Source organism: Oryctolagus cuniculus, chromosome 3, assembly GCF_964237555.1.
Source record: "Oryctolagus cuniculus chromosome 3, mOryCun1.1, whole genome shotgun sequence".
Classification (NCBI taxonomy): domain Eukaryota; kingdom Metazoa; phylum Chordata; class Mammalia; order Lagomorpha; family Leporidae; genus Oryctolagus; species Oryctolagus cuniculus.
Window position 1 is genome coordinate 95,751,978 of NC_091434.1, and position 19,564 is coordinate 95,771,541.

Consider the following 19,564-nt stretch of genomic DNA (forward strand, 5'->3'; position numbering starts at 1 on the left):
TGGTGGCAGTTTGACCTGAAGGAGATGCGAGGAAGGGTTGCAGAAACAAGGAAATGTACACATCTCTCCTGTTCTCTTTTCTTTGTTCTTTCCCCTGAAGCAAGTCAGAGAAACTAGAATCCCTTTTCCCCCAAACACGCCATGAACCAACAAAAGTCCATTTCTGACCTATTTCCTTTTCCTCTGTGACATGTGTCCTCCCAACACCTGGAAAAGGAAGTCACAGGAAATACCTGACCTTACAGGCCTCCCTGCTCCTCTACCCACCTCCCAGTTTATTACCACTAAATACCCTTTTTGCCCAATCATGTTTTCCACAACTATTCACTTCTTTCATAAAACTTATAAGAGGCACAGTTTTCCTTGAAACTTTGGGTTTAATTCTGAACTATTGTGTTACATAAAACTTGGGTTAAATAAATCTGTTGTGCCTTTCTCTTGTTAATTTGCCTTTTGTTATTTGGGAGTCAATTATGAAGCTTTGCTCCCCTTCAGAAAGGCAATTTATCCAAGTATCCTGATATGATGAAGGCCTCATCACTCTCTACCACATTTACCCAGTTAAAATAAATTCCCAGTTTATTAAAATGTATTCCCATATATAGTATGTGTTCATTCTTCAACAGAATATTTAATTCTACCAAGTTCTAGGACAAAATACACGTTGCACATGTCAACTTGAATACAAGCATAAATTTCTTGAGAAGTGAAATGGAAAAATTAAATATATTCCATTGAGTTTGTAACATCAAAAATCTACTTGTATAAAACTACCGATAAGATTGAACCTACCATTAATTGAGCAAAACAACTAGTTAAAACTATTTCTTTAAAATATTCTGGGTAGTTCATACATGTTTTAATGCCCTAGAGCTCTATTCTTTCTCTGTCATGATTTTAGCCTTGGCATGACTCAAACAATTTTTTTTTAACAATTACATCTTGGAATTGTAGATTAGACCATTTTTTAGCTTGCTGTTTGTTATTATTCTTACTAGTTCATCAACTCCATAGTTGTCAGAAAAGCATTTTTGCATGAAATTTAATTTCTGCAATAAAGATTGAAATATTATCTTGTCTCATCAATGAGGAAAACTCTACCACATTTTCTCCCCTGTTTTCTGTCAGGGCAAAATAATCTCTTGAATTATCTGTATAAAATATTTTGCATTGTTCTGGCAATGATCTGGCTCTATCCCTTGATAGGAAATTGGGCATGTGTGGCTAGGCATCCAGAGGAATATGTTTACCAATGAATTATCTTCCAAGGTTTTGACACCACCATCAGTTATGCCAGATGCAAATCATTTACTCTCTGTCAGTTCAAATACACAGTCTTGTTTGGATGGCTTAAATCTATGCTGGCACCAAAATACATCAAGCAATATTGCTCAACTTTTGAGTTAAAAGCATAGACAAATGTATACAGTAACACAATGTAGGCTGAGTTTTGCTAAGCGTTACTTAATGTCAATGTAGCATGAGACTGTCAGAGGAATACCGACATTTTCTGCTGAGAAAAACAAATGTTCTTCCCCAGTGGTAGATCTGGTCTTTTATGTGGAATTTTAAGGCTCTGGCATGTTCTATATGGGACATGAGCCTATTAGATCTCATAAAGTAAAACATGAAGCTCCTGGTACATACCTCAGAGAAATGCCAAATGCGATTCTGAAATTTAGGAATTTAAGAATAACAACTATAATGCTGCAATTTGTCACAGAGTTTAATATTGTGGCTGTATACCATGAACAGGTTAATGGACTCAAGAGTAAAAAAAGATTTGGGCCCACGCCATGGCTCTCTTGGCTAATCCTCAACCTGCAGTGCCTGCACCCCAGGTTCTAGTCCCGGTTGGGGTGACAGGTGCTAGTCCTGGCTGCTCCTCTTCCAGTCCAGCTCTCTGTTGTGGCCTGGGAGGGCAGTGGAGTATGTCCCAAGTGCTTGGGTCCCTGCACCTGCATGGGAGACCGGGAGGAAGCACCTGTCTCCTGGCTTCGGATAGGCGCAGTCCCGGCCTTGGCGGCCATTTGGGGAGTGAACTAACAGAAGGAAGATCTTTCTCTCTATCTCTCTTTCACTGTCTATAGCTCTCTCTCTGTCTCTCTCTCTCACTGTCTAACTCTGCCTGGCAAAAAAAAAATAATAATAATAAATAAAAAAAGATTTGACTAATTTTTTCTTCTTGCTTATAAATCAAAACAGATCAGGGTATGAAACTTTTGATCATAAAGGTTATTTGTTTCTTGGCTTTTGGCATGAAGATACTGAAGTAAACAGAACAGACCCATATTTTCATACATTATGAATGGACAGTGTATTTATTTGTATTAAATAATGGCAGAATTCAGTAAAATCTGATAGCTGAGAACAATAGGTTAAGATTACAGGTGATTTAGATAGGAAAATGAAGAACTGAATAGTATAATTTCACCACTTAATTGCAGTACTGATTTTTCTAATCCTCAGTTTTCTAATCCATAAAATAGGAGCAATGCTTCCTGATTTTTAAAGATAACATATTGATTTAAGTATATTTGTGTGTATGTTTATAACAACTAGAGCTTTGTTCCAGTTAAAGGACCTTAACTGATTGAGCTGAGTAATAATAATCAGTTGGCTATAAAAACAAAACCAAAAATAAAACCCAACAAATCGTGTCTTCATGGGAAGGACAGTTTTTCCTTATTTAATTTTTTCCTGGCCTTTTTGACTTGGACCACTTCTTTTCACTTAGATTTAAATTGAGATAAGTAATCATTCCTAATTAAATTTTTTTCTCAGAGCAGGACTTAGAGAGCATCCTGAGATCCAACAATAGAAACAACACACATTCATGCCAAAAAAATACTTGTGTTACTCAAATCTTTTCAGATGTTTTGGTATAAAGTGGTTAAGCAAATAAATAAATCAGCATGGAATTATTTCAAAACCCATATGTGTATGACTTTAGAACAGTCTATTTTTTCTTGGTCAAGTCAATACAGTGGTTCTTGTTTTTTAAAAAATTATTTATTTATTTGAAAGGCAGAGGTAGAGAAAGAGGAAGAGATGAGAGAGAGAGAGAGAGAGAGAGAGAGAGAGAGAGAAAATCTTCTACCCGCTCATTTACTCCCCAAGTATCTTATTTTTTTTCTTTTCTTTTCTTTTCTTTTTTTTTTTTTTTGTTTGTTTGACAGGCAGAGTTAGACAGAGAGAGAGAGAGAGAGAGAGATCAAGAGAGAGAGAGAGAGAAAGGTCTTCCTTTTTCTGTTGGTTCACCCCCCAAGTGGCTGCTACGGCTGGCACGTTGTGGCCGTCGTGCTGCGCGGATCCAAAGCCAGGAGCCAGGTGCTTCCTCCTACTCTTCCATGCGGGTGCAGGGCCCAAGGACCTGGGCCACAGTAGAGAGCTGGACTGGAAGAGGAGCAACCAGGACTAGTACCCGGCACCCCAAATGGGACTAGAACTTGGGGTGCCGGAGCCGCAGGCAGAGGATTAGCCAAGTGAGCTAGTCCTAAGCCAGGAACCAGGAGCTTCCTCCAGGTGTCCCACATGGATGTAAGGGCCCAAGGACTTGGGTCATCTTCTGCTGCCTTCCCAAGCACACTAGCAGGGAGCTGGATCAGAACTGGAGCAGCCAGGACTCGAACCAGAGTCCATATGGGACACCAACGCTGCAGGTGGTGGTTCTACTTGCTATGCCACAGCACCTGCCCAGAACAGTAGTTCTTGACCAGTGGTGATCTTGCCCTCCAGAAGATATTTGGCAGTGTGCAGATTTAAAAAAAAATTTTTTTTAATCCCTGGAGATAGAGATGGGATGCTTTCAGTATCCAGGGAGTCCAAACAATAGGTGCTGCCAAATGTTCTACAATGCACAGAACAGCCTCCACGATAAAGAGCCATCTGATCTAAATTGTCATGGAATTGCTCTTGAGAAACCTACCACAGTTAGGTTTGTATCATGTACAAGTGCATTTTCCAATTTAAGATCCAGTAGAAGACGGTGTAAGAATGTATTTGAACACATTTTAGCACCATACACAATTGTTATATGACAGGATGAGATCACACACAAATTATGTCTTCCTACCAATAATGAACACACAACATGAGGAATTCAAGTATTTTAATTTGAGCCCATGGAAGTATAATATTTTGTAACTTAATTATTCTAGTAGCTGAGGAACCTCATGTGCCTATTGATAGATTTTTTGAGCCAATTTGAAGAAATCTGTTCAGGTTATTCAGAAATGTTTCACTTTTTAAAAGATGTTTTACATTGAATTAAAAGAATAAATATTTCCCAAAGTGAGACTTAACTCACATCATTATAGTAAGCTAAAACTCGAGAGGAGCAAAAAATTCATGTGTGCATTTTTTTAAAAAAATTGAGAAAATTGGGAGACAAAAAGCTGAGCAACATTTCCGAAACTATGTAGTTTTTTTTTGTAGAGTTAGAGCCATATTTCCTCTCCAGCAAATTAATTTCATTATTTTCATTCTAAGGTTATTATTCATCACCAGTACTTTTGAGTTCATTGCATATTTTTTTGTTTTCAAAGAACTCTTTCCTCCAGACACAACTCAAACTGGCATTACTTTTTGCAGGTTTTTTTTTTTTCCTTCCTAATTTCTTTCAGGTCAGTGAACCCAAGAGTATGAAACCTTTAATTTGATACTTTGCCCAAAAGCCTTTCCACTGGTTTTTATGCCCAATCAGACTCCCACAGGTTTAGGAGGTGTGGAAAAGCTAGATTAAGCTGTCTCAGGCTGGCTAATCTTGTATTTGGTCAGAGTGTATAAAGTGGTCTGTGCTGCAGAATTCCTCCATCACCAGAGGAAAAGCTCTTCTCAATTATGCTGGTTTAATTTACAGGAATTTTAGGGATCCACAAAACAAGTGAAATTTAAGATACACATCTTAAGCTCAGTTTGTAAAGGCCTGTGCTTTCAACAACAAAACTCACTGTGACAGTGATGTATGGTTTTCTTTATGAGACCTGAAAACTGATGGATATGTGATCTTATAAATGCTTAGACAAACTAATGCACATAATTATATTTTCCATTTGAAGTCTATTGCTAGGCATTCTAATACAATATCATTAGTTGAAATGGCCACGATGATACAGCTTGGGCAGTTTGTCATGGTAATTACAGGGTGATTATTTTTGACTGGAATAAAGATTTCAGTTTTAGTATGGTAGAGAGCATCATCACAAATTACAAACAGTCTTGGAAAATAATAATAAAAACTTTAAGATTTTAATGCATTTTCTAGCATTATTCTAAATAATTTCTCATTAGGGAAGGGGTCCACAAATTGGCTAAATAAATTATTTTTAAAGCAATTAAAATATGGTTTTTCCAAAAGGACTCCACTTATCTCATTAATGGTTCCCATGTATAAAAAATGTCAACATTAGATAAAATTTGCGTGTGGTAAATAAGCCTTATGTCATAATTAACAACCTTTAAAGAAAGGTTTTTAAAGCAGACACAAAAGTATGGCATTTATCTTCACTATTTTCAGAATGGTTGATTAAAGTAGACAGTGTCCTAACATCTGTATTGAAAACTATATTAATCAATTGATTAATCATGCAACATTAATCAAAAGCCTTGCTAAGTGTTTTAGTATTTGAGCAGCTCTTAGTATTTTCTATCAGATCCCTTTTAAGGTATCCATTAAAAAGATTAAATTTGGGTGGTAAATATTGAGGGGTTGTGGAACTTGTGGCTTCTCACTGGAAGGTCATAGCCACCACTCATTAGTGCTACTTTTAATGGGATAAGAAGCAAAAGTTTTGAATATGTGACTAAATCAATTAATCACTCCTGCAGTTGACTCATTCCAGTAAGCAGTTTAGTATTTGCCGAATCGGCACGACGGCCATCTGGCTGATTTGTCCTCAGTGATTTGGCTTAAACTAAAGAATATTTTTTACTTAAGAGTTTAAATTGAATGGCTGATAAACTGATGCAGCAACTGCTATTCAATATGCTGGTTTGTAGAAACTAGTTAAAAGTCAGCCTTCATTATTAAGAATGTATTTAAATGATCTAAGTTGCCCTGTACAATAAGTGTAAAACTTCCTATTACTGGTATGGAAGGTTCAAAATCAAATGAATTATTTCAGTGTTTAGCGAGATTCAATTGGACTTCATGGTACACTTTCAAGCTTACTAATCAACTGTAAATTCTGAGATCAGTGACCTATAATTGGTTAGTTCTTTGATTTCCAAACTCCTTTGTATGTGAGATTGGTCGGGCAAATTCAGGCAGTAAATGTGGAGAATGTCAGTATCAAAAAGAAACAGAAAATTACTCCACATAGTGCAGAGAAGAACACTGTAATAAACAACTGTTGGGTAATGAACACAATCATTTGTTGTTTTCAGAAGGCATTGCTCTATTATTGTTTGTGTCCTCTATCTTTCTAATTCTAAAAGCAACTCTTTTCAATGTATCCATTTTCTGTGACTGTTTTACAATGTGAAAAGAGTGATATGCTCTTCAACTTGTTTTGATCTTACAATCTTTCTACATTTATTGATAAAGATCAGTTAAGATTTTCTTTCTACTATTGCAAAATGATTGAATATAGTTTTTTGAGCTTTTCTAAAATAATCTAATCTATAGAAATTTTAAAACATGATATGAACCATCTGTTTATCCCTGCTGGTGCTTAGGGAAAGATTCTTCTAGACAAGACAGTTTCCAGAGTTTGTGAAAAGGACTTTAAGAATTTTGCAATGTCTATTGCTATGTCTATTTGCTATGGTTCAGCAAAATGATTAGATGGTAGTTTAAAAATTTGCAAATATGTTCTGAAGTTTCAGTAATGGAAATGCATATCTATATAGTTGAATATAAATATATGCTTAAAATTGTTAGTTTCATGGATGCTTCCTTTTCCTTTCCCAGTTGCTCGAAGTGAAAAAACGTTATTTTATCATATATGGGTTGGTGGTGCTCATCTTGAAAAGGATAATGATAGAACACATATGTATTCCTCATTTGGAGGAAGCTTTCCACAGAGGAAAGACATCCTCACATTTATGGCTACTGGAAAACTTATTACCTGTAAATTGTTGAATCACATGCATTCTATAAAAATAATTAAAATGCTTTACTTAGCATTTAGCATTATAGGAAGAAAAAAATTAGATGATTCATTTTACTTTCCAAAGTTGATCAACCAAGTGCATTACTTTCTTACTCTTCCCACTTTTTTGCTGTCAGCAGAAAAGTGAGTTATGGAAAGTTACAGAATAAATCTAATTATGATGTTATTATATAAAACTGGTTTCTGTTAGCATGCCCAATCTACAGTTTAATTCTGAGTGTGTGTTTTGGAATGAAGATTCTTACATGATTAATACCTAGATCTATTCAGGTACCCACCAACTGCTCTAAACCTTTGTTTCAGTCCTTTGTTGCCAAATAATTACAAGAAAAAGAAACATGTCTAAAAATAATCAGAAATAGATTTGGTTATGTCTCTCTGTATATATTGTTTCATATTTGAATTATATTTTCATTTTGCTATTGATGTGAAGGTTGGTTGCCTTCAGCAGGGAAGGAAATATAATCTGCATAATTCCCATTAGTTCTTCATTGGGCAAATGCATTTTGATATTCTATAGTAGGCTGGTTTGTGGCTAATCATTTTTGTACTTAGCAGCAGGTGTTATTGCTCTAGTGAAAAAAAAAATCAGACATTTTAGAAGCTATGGATATAATTTAGCCATAAAGCACCTTAGTTTCAATAACCATCAATTTATTAGTTCAGCTCATTGGAAACAAAGCAAATACAACCGGTGGCTAATAGAATCATTTCTTCATTACCTGGGTAAACTTTTATACTACTCTAAAGAGAGATTTATTTTCGCTGTTGCTCTTGTAGCGTAAGTGAACTACAATGCATCATAGACTCAGAGGAACTTTACTACATCTTGCTTTGGGGAAAATTTTCAGAAAGCTCACTATTATAAACAGATGGAAGCATTATGTGTTGGAGATACTTCAGTTTATGGGTTTGGCTCAGATTTAAACATTAAACTTTCTTATTTGAAGGTTCATTTAAAATCAGTGGCCTTCAAAGCAAAAAAGTTCTGACAGGATTCAAAATTGCACAAATTTATTTTTGCAAGTATGAGCTGTTAGTAATATGAGCAAAAACACCTAGACTCTGTATTCTGTTTCTCAAACTTTTGAAGTATGATGTAGAGAGGTCACAGAAACATTTTTATCCTCATTTTTTATAGAGAAGAGAAAATGATAGCTTAATGTCTAATGGTTTTGTGATGATTCAGTGAAATAAAGCAGATATCAATTTGAAAATTTGTTACTTTCCAAAGAACTGTAATTTTTTATTATTATTGTGTTACTAATCAGATCCTTTATGTCATGTTTATGTCATTTTGGGGAGTCACATATCCAATGCTCCTTCACATCTTTGCTCTGCTTATCAGCTATGTAGATTTCTCGAGTGACTTAGTTTACCTGAACTTCATTAGGTAATAATACCCAAGTTTAAGGTTATTTGGAAAAATAATTGAGGTAATACCAGGGGGCAGGGAAGCTCAGCATCAAACTACTTTTATTTCTTTCATTTTTCTGTTGTTACTATCAACCTTAGACTCAACATTCACAGTAAGTAACTGGCTATACTGTTTTACTCAAATCCTGTGATATAAGCTTGAGCCAGCCAAAAGAGGCAATCTGTGAAAAGGGGCTCCCCAAACATATCTTTAAAACAAATAATTTTCATTTGCCAGAATAGTTCTTAACTGTTTTCAATAATAACTCTTTTTTTCAAGGCCTAAACAGAAAAAAATGGAAATATGAGGTAAAATCCATCCTTAATGTTCCAGAAAATACACAAATTTCCCTCTCTACATTCAGAGAGTGGGCTTGTTTCTTTGGCAATACCTTTGTAATTAGGACAATTCTAACCTTGTACATGAGCCTGGAGAGGGTTGACATTTCTTTAGGAATTATTTAAATTTCTTCAGAATACAGATAATGACATTTCATCTTTCCACTAAGAAATGTTTCACTTGTGTTTCTAGTTCTAAATAAGGAAAGATGTTTTACAAAAGTGCATTTTGTAAGAATGGGAATAGGAGAGGGAAAAGGAAAAAGGGTGGAAGTGCAAGTGGGGAGGGAAGGTGAAGTGGGAAGGATCACTATGTTCCTAAATTTGTATGTATGAAATGCATGTTTATATACCTTCAATAAAAAGTTTCTAGGTAAAAAACAAAACAAAACAAAAAAATGTGTATTTTGGTTCACTCTTTACAGTTCCCAAATTCATAGATATAAACTAAGGGAGCAGTTAGAATAGTGGGCAAGATTGATTACTAAATAGTTATAGCCCTAGGTAAATACAAAAAGAAATTAACAACCTCATTGAAAATTATAGAAGCTAAATCTAGCTTCCAATATGTCTGAAGGAAATGTTTACTTACTTGAAAGGCAGAGAAACAGAGAGAGCGCTTCACCCACTGGTTTATTCTCCAAATGCTTGCAACCGGAGGCTCAGACCTGCTAAAGCCAGGAGCTAGGAACTCAACCTAAGTTTTCCGTATGGGTGACAGACGCTCAGGTACTTGGACCATCACATTTGGCCTTCCAGGGTGACCATTAGCTGGAAGCTGAGATTGGAAGCAGGGTCAGGACTTGAACTCAGGCACTCTGAAGCAGACTGCAGATATCCTAGGATGTTTTCACCACTGTGTCAAATGCTTGCCTCAGCTGGTATTGTGGCATAATGAGTTAGCAGCTGCCTTCAATACTGGCATCCCTTATGAACACTAATTCAAGTCCTGGCTGCTCCACTTCCTGATCCAGCTCCCTGCTGATATGCTTGGGAAAGAAGTACAAGATGGCCCAAGCGCTTGAGGACACTATCACCCACATAGGAGACCTGGATGAAACTCCTGGCTCCTGGTTTCAGACTGCCCAGCCATTGCAGCCGTTTGGAGAATGAACCAACAGATGGAAGATCTCTCCCCCACCTCTACCTTTGCCTTTCAAATATAAATTAATAAAAAATATCTTAAAAAAGAACTAAGCAGTTGGAACAAAGTTTATTCTCTTAATGACCACAAATAGAATTCAATTATAAATTGTTATTTTTGAATATTATTACAATGCCAATGCACCAGAAAAAAAAGTTATTTGTTGTCATTATTCAGCTGTATGTTTTACCTGTAGGGTATCTTTAATTTTCATAAAAACCCTATTAATTGGAAACCTTCTACATAGCATTTGATTCCATTGTTCATGTTCTTATGCTCTCAGCCTTTATGCTATACTGCAAAACAGACAAATGAATGCACAAACCATTTTGAAAACTATAGTTTTCCTAGAAACCCCATTAATTTTATTGTATAATTTTTAGTAAGTGAAATTCTATTTGTGCCTATTTTCCCTTATTCCTCCAACCTGTGTTACTTTGCCTTTAAGTATACTGACCACAGTACAACTTACCTGATAAAACTTATATATGTTAGTTTTACTTATAAATAAATATATCTCCAATTGCATGTTTCAAAGTACAATTATCAGTAAACACATGCATTAATAAGTCATTTTGTTAAGTGAGATGCTTCAGTACCTACAATTAAAAAAAAAAAACCCATATGGTCTGCTTATTTTGCTTTTATTTACAAATGAAAACTAAACTTTATTCTCTATATATTTATGAGAACATTAAAGTGTCCTTTTTAAAAAAAAAAAAAAGGTTTTTTTATTTGCAAAGTCAGAGTTACAGAGAGAAGAGACACACAGAGAGAAAGAGCTTCCATCTGCTGGTTCACACCCCAGATGGCAGCAACGGCCTACACTGAGCCAGGCTGAAGCCAGGATCTAGGAGCTTCATCCGGGTCTCCCATGTGGGTGGCAGGGGCCCAAGCACTTGAGCAATATTCATCCTCCTTTCCCAGGCCATTATCAGGGAGCTGGATTTTGAGTGGAGCAGCTGGAACTCAAACTAGTGCACATAAGCCATGCGGCATCTTGGGCGGAGGCTTAACCTGCTATGCAACAAATAAGGCCCCTAAATTGTCTTTATTCCTGTTTTGAATTTGTTTGTTTAAATAAGGTTCAAAATACATTATAAATTAAGTGAGATTACTATAGCTGAGTTGAGGAGGACAAAGATATTTAGTGGCATATCTTAATTTCTATTATTAACATCCCCTTGCTATTGTATTAGCTTATTTGTTTTAAATTCAGACGTATGAAGTGAAATTTGCAAAGCAAATTATTTTAACTGCAGCAATGAGCCTACTAGTGACAGTGTCATCAGCTGAATTTTGCTCTGTTCTAAAGCCTTTAAAGTTTACTTGTTAATTATTACCAAGTAAAATTTTAATTTGTTCAAAATTGCATGGTGAACATGGTTACTACAATTAAGATTATATTAGAAATTGGCACTAGAGGGAGCTAAGTAATTGTATCATTTATGTGTTTAGGGGGAAACTGAACATTCATTTAAAAACTTATATTTTTTCAGAACCTGCTGATTTTACAAATATGGCAGCTATGCCTCAGCAAATTATAAGCAATAATGAATTAGTTAATTTTCCTTAGTGAAAACTGCTATGGTAAGATTATTAAATTACTGTATTTCTACTTACTGAAAGTAGCTACCAGTCAGTAAATTAGGATTTCTAGGACTCTTTGGGGAAAGGGATTATTATTATTATCCATGCTTATCATTATTTTGTCCCTAACAGAATTAAACTGCTCATAGTACCTGTTACAATACAAGATTTTGTTCCCAAATTTATAGTTTGATAAGTAAATGGCCTTATTGAATAGGATCGCAGTGCAGATCAGAAAACAATTTTACTCTCATGGAATACTCTAGGAATTCAGTGGTTTGATTACTTTGAAGAACTGATTCAATGGAATAACAGAATTCTTTTCCAGCCGTGAGCTGAGTAAAATTGTACCATTTCCTACATTTACACTTATCTCTAAAATGAACAAAAACTGAAAGCTGCAGGATGTTATTATTTACATATACTAAAGAGCAAATATATAATTCCATACATTTCATATGGTTAGTCCAGGGACACATTTGCATTTGAAAAGAGTTTGTATAAAGTCAATATTTTGAGAGTGTTTGTGGCGTGGAGAGGAATGGAAAATTATAATCCTCCCACCTCCTCATCACTTAGGCAGTCATGGGCAAAAAGGAACACATTTTTGTATGACCTTATAAGTGAGCACATCCCTCTTTGCAAATAATGCTTACAGAGGCTTGTTCTTTTTCCATAGTTCTCAGGAGGGGAAACATGATTTAGATGTTAAAATGAGGTTTCATTCACATTCCCTTCTGCTTTGAAAATAAAATGATGTCAAAATATTAGAATAAAACTCATGATGTTTTGAGGTATGATCCTCTCAGCTAATCTTTAAGTTTTATTTATTTGAAAAGGAGAGAGAGGTAGGAAGATCCCCCATCCACTGGTTCAAATTTAGCATAGCAAAAGTGCTTGAGTGGTCTGATCACAGATGTCTACTTGGACTAGATGGAAGTGGCATGGATTTTTGTAAGTGTGTTCAAATGTGGATGCATGAGTTGGGAATGAGAGAAGCTTTTGTATCAGAGAAACAGCATGGCTGAAAATCTCTGAGCAGAAGCAGATATTGGTACATTACTTAGTAAGGAAATCACTCTAGATGAAGAACTGCATTTTTGATAGGTTATAGACCTTGGAACTGAGTTAGTGGATTTTTAGAAAAGAATAGTTCATTTATTAAAAAGGCAGTGAATGAGGGAAAGGAGAGAGAGAGAGGAAGAGAGAGAGAGAGAGAGAGAAAGAGAGAGAGAGAGAGAGAGAGAATATCTTCCTTTTGCTGGTTCACTCCCTGAATGGCCACAATAGCTGGGGCTGGGCCAGGTGGAAGCCAGGAGCGAGGAATTCCAGTGAGGTTTCCCATATGGTTCACAAGGGCCCAAGTACTTGGGCCATCTTTGCTGCTTTCCCAGGTGCATTAGTAAGAAGCTGGATTAGAAATGGAAGAGGATTCAAACCAGCACTCCAATACGGAATGTTAGCATAGCAAGCTACACAGGCTGAAACTTCTGCATAGCAATGCTGACCCCTTGGTTAGCTGTTTAGACACTTATGGTTAGAGGTGGTATCTGAGGACAGAGAGGAATGTCAAAGATTTAACTAAGCATAGGTCATGAAAATGTGGATTATAGCAATGGAATTTAACCAGTGCAAAAACACCGAGAGACTGATTCAATTTTAAAAATAGGATAAAGATGATGAGGGTAGGTTACTTCTTTTGTTTAATGTTTAGTAAAATAAATGTTACAGGTTTAACTTAGTGCTTTGTATATATGGATAATGATTTTCCTCCCTGAGGTCTTTGTTACACCAATCCTTCTGTTTCTGTGTCTGTTTAGGATTTTCCACAATAACATATTTAGTATTGATTATGGTTTACTGTCTAGTCAAGAGCCAACACCAACAACAGTAATTAAGGCACCAGAGGGAACCTAAACTAAACTCTGTTGTTCTGCCTTTCTGAAGATTTATTTATTTATTTATTTATTTATCTATCTGAATGGTAGACCTACAGGGACAGAGATAGAGAGAGACATATCTTTCATCCACTGCCTCACTTCCCAATTGGCTACTGTGGCTGGGGTTTGAGGAGGGGGGAACCGGAGCTAAAGCCAGGACCCAGAAGCTTCAACTGGATCTCCCGCATGGGTGGTAAGTGTCCAAGTACTTGGGCTATCTTCTGCTGATTTTCCCAGATGCATTAGCAGGTAACTGTATGGGAAGTGGAGCAGCCAGGACTCAAACTGGCACTCAAATGGGATGCCAGAATTGCAGCCGGTGGCTTAACCTGTTGCGCCATAATGTTGGCCCAATAATTCCTTTTTTGTTTTTAACAAAAGAAAATAGTGGAATTATAGCACTGAGTTTCAGATTCCTGTCTCATCCACCCACAAAGAGGAGATCAGTTTGAAGGTTCTTGTCATTCCAAATTTCCCTTTACTCCGCTCTTACTTTACCTATAACACTTAGCACATACAGTGTTCTACGACAAAACTTTAAAACAATGAGATTTTCTTTAATTTTGTTATTTGATGATGCCATCCAAGGTTAAAAAAAAAAAGAGGATTCAATCATCTTTACATATTCCTTCCCTACCTTTAAAATGTTAATTTCAGTGTGGATTGTCTTACCACAAAGAATGATTAAACTTCACTGTCCTTTTCCTTAGTAATCCTTCCCTCCCCCCCAAAAAAATATTAAGAGCATGTCATATGCCAGGCATTGTCTTTAGGCATTTGGGACATATCTGTAAACAGAGAGGACTCCAACTTCTACTGCTGAATCTTCCATTATGTCATAGAAGGGGAGACAACATACAGTGAATTAGCTGCAAGTTTATAGGAGGAAAACATGTTTCCCAGAATTTTCATTATAACATTTAAATGTTGATCAAGAACCAGAATCATGATGGAGGTATGTATCAGAATGAGAGTCAGCTAGATAGGGTCACTTAATGGAGAATCCTGGAAATCTGATATACAATTTGCCAAAGCATAAAGTACTCAGCACAGGTCATTGTCATAAAAAAATTATACAGCATAAAATAGATAAAAGTAGATGTTTAATAACTATTAGCCTTATCAATATTACTACTTTACTAAATTCCTATACAAAAATAACATATCTAGAGAAAAAATAACCTACTAATGCCTAGGCATCCCTGAAGAAAAAGTATTAATGGAAAAACAAATATTTCAAAAATTAAACAAAAAGTGGTAAGCATTGTGGCAGTTAGCTAAGATACTACTTGCATCACCAGCATCCTAAATCAGAGTGCTAGTTCAAATCCCAGCTATTCTGCTCTGATCCAGCTCCCTGTCAATCAGCTGGTAAGACACTGGATGATGGCCCAAGTATTTGTGTTTCTGTTACTCATGTTAGAGATCAGGGTGGAGCTCCCGGCTCCAGGTTTCAGCCTGACCAGCATGGGCTGTTGTGGCCATATGGGAGTCAAGTATCTCCCTATGTCTCTCCCTCTGTCTTGGTCATTTTGCTTTTCAAATAAATAAATAAATCTTATATATATATATATGTGTGTGTGTGTGTGTGTGTGAGAGAGAGAGAGAGAGAGAGAGAGAGAGAGAGAGATTTGCTATCAGAACTTTTCCAAAAACAGCTCTGGCTGATTATATCTGGTTTGCTTATTTTCCCAAAATTATAACCATGCATTAATTTTTTGAAATATTTGTTTATTTTATACGAAAGGCAGAGTTACAGAGAGCAGAGGCAGAGGCACAGAGGGAGAGAGAGAGTCTTCCATCCGCTGGTTCACTCCCCACATGGCTGCAATGGTCAGAGCTGAGCCAATACGAAGCCAGCAGCCAAGGGGGTTCTTCTGAGTCTCTCATGTGGGTGCAGAGGCTCAAGGACTTGGGGCATCTTCCACTGCTTTCCCAGGCCATAGCAGAGAGCTGGATCAGAAGTGGAGTAGCCGGGATTCAAACCGGTGTCCATATGGGATATAGGAAGAGGCTTTATCTGCTATACTACAGCACCAGCCTCTATGTATTAACTTTCAAAGATCTAAATGAATGTACAATAGTGATGGTTGTGGGCAGCAAACAACAATTTACTCATCAATCTCTTTCTCTCTCTTTCAGACACACACACACTCATACACACATAATTATTTTCTTTAGTGGAATCCACTTTTCTCCTTACCTTGTCAGAAAAAGTATCCAAACACTTTAATGTAGGCAACAAACATACGTACACAGATATCCCAAATATATTCTTTTAGTGTCATGGAGCTTGAGTTTTTACTGAGTACTTGTTTTTACAAATTTTAGGGGCAACAGTTAATTTGCTGATTATTGGTCAGTAGAGATACAAATAATCTCTGTCTGGTGGAACATAAAATCCCAAAGGTATAATCTAGAAGACATTAGCCTTTTTTATATAATCTGCTCATTTTTTATAACATTACTTCTGTTAGAAAGATGTATTTATTTATTTGAAAGGCAGAGTTAGAAAGAGAGAGAGGAAGGAGGAAGGGAGAAGGAGAGATTGATTTTCCATCCTCTAATTCATTTTTTAAATGCCCAAAACAGTCAGAAGGCAGGAGCTAGGCCGAAGCCAGGAGCTAGGCTGAAGCCAGGAGCTAGGAACTCCTTGTAGATCTTCGTGAGTGGCAGGAACCCAACTGTTTGGGCCATGATATTCAGTCTCCCAGGGTGTGCACTAGCAGGAAACTGTACTGGAAGCCCAGGCAGGATTTAGCATATAGGGTGCACATATCCCAGGTGGCAGCTGTATCTACTGCATCACAATGCCTGTATAAGCATTACCTTTCAACCAGCTTTTCAAATACATTATTAACAGTTTTCCTCATCTTATTGCTCCCTCATTAACTATCAAGCTGAATCGAATCTTTGCCATATGCTCCTTGTACACTTACACAATGATCATACTTCTGACCTTTTGAAAATCATTCTTTAAACACTGATATATCCTTATTATTAAGTCACCAAATTCTAGGGTCACTGCTGTGATACAGTGGGTTAAGCCACTTGTTTTCAGCGCTGGCAACCCATTTAGGTATGAGTTCAAGTCCCAGTGCTCCATTCCTCATTCAGCTCTCTGCTAATGTGACTGGGAAAACAGCAGAAGATGACCCAAGTTTTTTAGGCCCTTGTATCCACGTGAGAGATCCAGATGAATCTCCTGGCTCATGGTTTCAGTCTGATCAGCATGGATGCTACAGGACTTTGCAGGATGCTGCAGCCATATGGGAATGATGTATCTCCCCATGTCTCTCCCTCTGTCTCTGTCACATTGCATTTCAAATAAATAAATAAATAAATCTTAAAAAAAAAAAAGAGAGTCACCAAATTCAATATCTGTGCTTCCTTGTCCATTTCCAATGCAATGTAAAAAGTTATGTGGGGGTGGGGGGCACACTGGGTTAACACCCTGGCCTGAAGCGCCGGCATCCCATAGGGGTGCCAGTTCAAGTCCTGGCTGCTCCACTTCTGATCCAGCTCTCTGCTATGGCCTGGGAAAGCACTAGAAGATGGCCCAAGTCCTTGGGCCCCATGCCCGTGCGGAAGACCTGGAAGAAGCTCCTGGCTCCTGACTTCGGATAGGCACAGCTCTGGCCGTTACAGCCAATTGGTAAGTGAACCAGCGAATTCTCTCTGCCTCTCCTCTCTCTGTGTAACTCTGACTTTCAAATAAATAAATAATTCTTAAAAAAAAAAGCTATGGGGGTAACTCCTCATGAAACTCATAAATTAAAATCTGTAGTAATCCTAGCAACCAAGTAAACAAACACTAAGTAGATACAGTGTAAGACTGAATGATACTTTTGGTTGTAAAACCACATCAGATAAAGTTGTTCTGATTAATAACATACTTTTATGAAGACACAGATTTTGTTAGCCCAATTTCTGTAGCATTTTTTTAAGATTTATTTATTTATTTGCAATTCAGAGTTACACAGAGAGATGAAGAGATTTTTTTTTTTGACAGGCAGAGTTAGACAGTGAGAGAGAGAGAGACAGAGAGAAATGTCTTCCTTCCACTGGTTCACCCCAAAATGGCTGCTACAGCCAGCGCTGCACAGATCCAAAGGCAGGAGCCAGGTGCTTCCTCCTGGTCTCCCATGTGGGTGCAGGAGCCCAAGCACTTGGGCCATCCTCCATTGCCTTCCTGGGAGCAAAACAGCAAACCTGGGAGGTAGGAATTATATTCATTTGACTAAAAATGGAATTGAAGCTCAGGAGATTAAAAAATTTCTTAAAATTATAAACTTAATGAGTGGCAGACATGGAAGATGAATATAGGGGCATTAGACTCCAAATCAAACCATTTTACTTGCTGCAGCATACAGTTTCCCGAAATCTCACTTATCTCCTTAAAAAGTGGATTCACCTACAAGATGAAACATTGTAAAGCCATTAAAATTCTTTAATGGTAACCTTATAGTATCTCTTACATGCTCTGAGATCAGAGAACATTTGTCCACAGTATGAATGCCAACACATAGACCTATGCCTATGAAATTACTCTTCCTGTACAAGGTCGGTGACGAAAATCTAGCATGTCTCAGGATAGACAAGAACAGTTATTATGGGCATTACAAGTGTCCAGAGTCACAAACATCCTGTCGCTCTTGAAATCTACTTCTCTTTTGATTTCAGTTCTTATATTCAGGATTAAAGAAAGTAGACTGTGGTGTTCAAAGCATTGTCCACAGCAGAACAGTGAGCTTGTTAGAAATGCAGGATCCTGCATTTTCTGAATTAGAATCTGTGTTTTAATAAATCCTCAGGTACTTAGTCTATAGATTAGAGCTTGTTAAATACTGATTTAGAGATCTGAAAGATGTCCTAGTTATATTAAACAAATACTCTACTTTCCCCCAAGTCCTAGCTTTGAAATACCACTACTAACTTACATTGTAAGGCTAGCCTTGATTGTAACAATTCTTTGAGATGAAAAATATACAATTATTCTATTGCTAAAATAAAAAAGGTAGAATTAAAGGAATGTTTCATTTTTATAAAGAAAATAAGTGAAATAAAAAAGTAGTTCTGTGGTAATCAAATATTGTATTGCTTGACTATAATTTCTTCTACTTTGTACCTTTAATTTCTCTGAAATTCACTTCTGTATTAAAACTAAACCAATATACTTGTACTTATGGGGCAGAAAGGGTTCCTCATTTTAAACACTGCATTTCTCTTTGGACAAAGTACAACTGCTCAAATGAACAAAGGTTAGCTAAGCAGGAATTTGTTGTAACAGTTAAGACAACATTTGAGAAGCCTGCGTTCTGTATCAGAGTGCCTAGGTTTGAGCACCACGTCCACTCCTGATTCCAGCTTCCTGCAGAGTTACCTGGTGACTGTCAAGTAATCGGGTCCCTGTCACCATAGGGAAGATCCAGATTAAATTCCTGACTCCTGGTTGTGGCCTGCCCTAGTCCTGGCTTTTGATGGCATTTGAAAGTGTGATTATATTATTATATTTGCCCCAGTGTTTTTATATGTGGTCCTTTTACATTTTCTGTAGTAGCAATCAGTCATTAAGGCCAGGGGAAATGAGGAGTCTCCAAAAAGTCATTGAAAATGCAAATTTTCAAAAAACTATGCATGAATTTCAAAATTTTTTGCAACAAATAAATATCTTTTACAATCTTGATCTTAGCTAAAAGGCCAAGAAGCGATATAAATATCTTTTAATTTCATGTTTTCCACCAAGTTTTTAAAGTACTGTTGAGTGTCTTACATTTCTCTGAAAGGCCCTACAACTGTGGAGTATCAATTCTGGTTATATTTCAGACTCACATGGCATTTCTATATAAAACAAAAGTAAAAATTTCATATATACTATATTAGACTTGTTCAAGCTGGAGCTTGAGAATGTGTAGAGATAAGAGTTTTCCAGGTTATTCACTTATACTAATTCCAATGTTAATTCATGGAACAATATTTGGCTATTTTCTACTAAGGGATACATGATTAGAATTAAACTA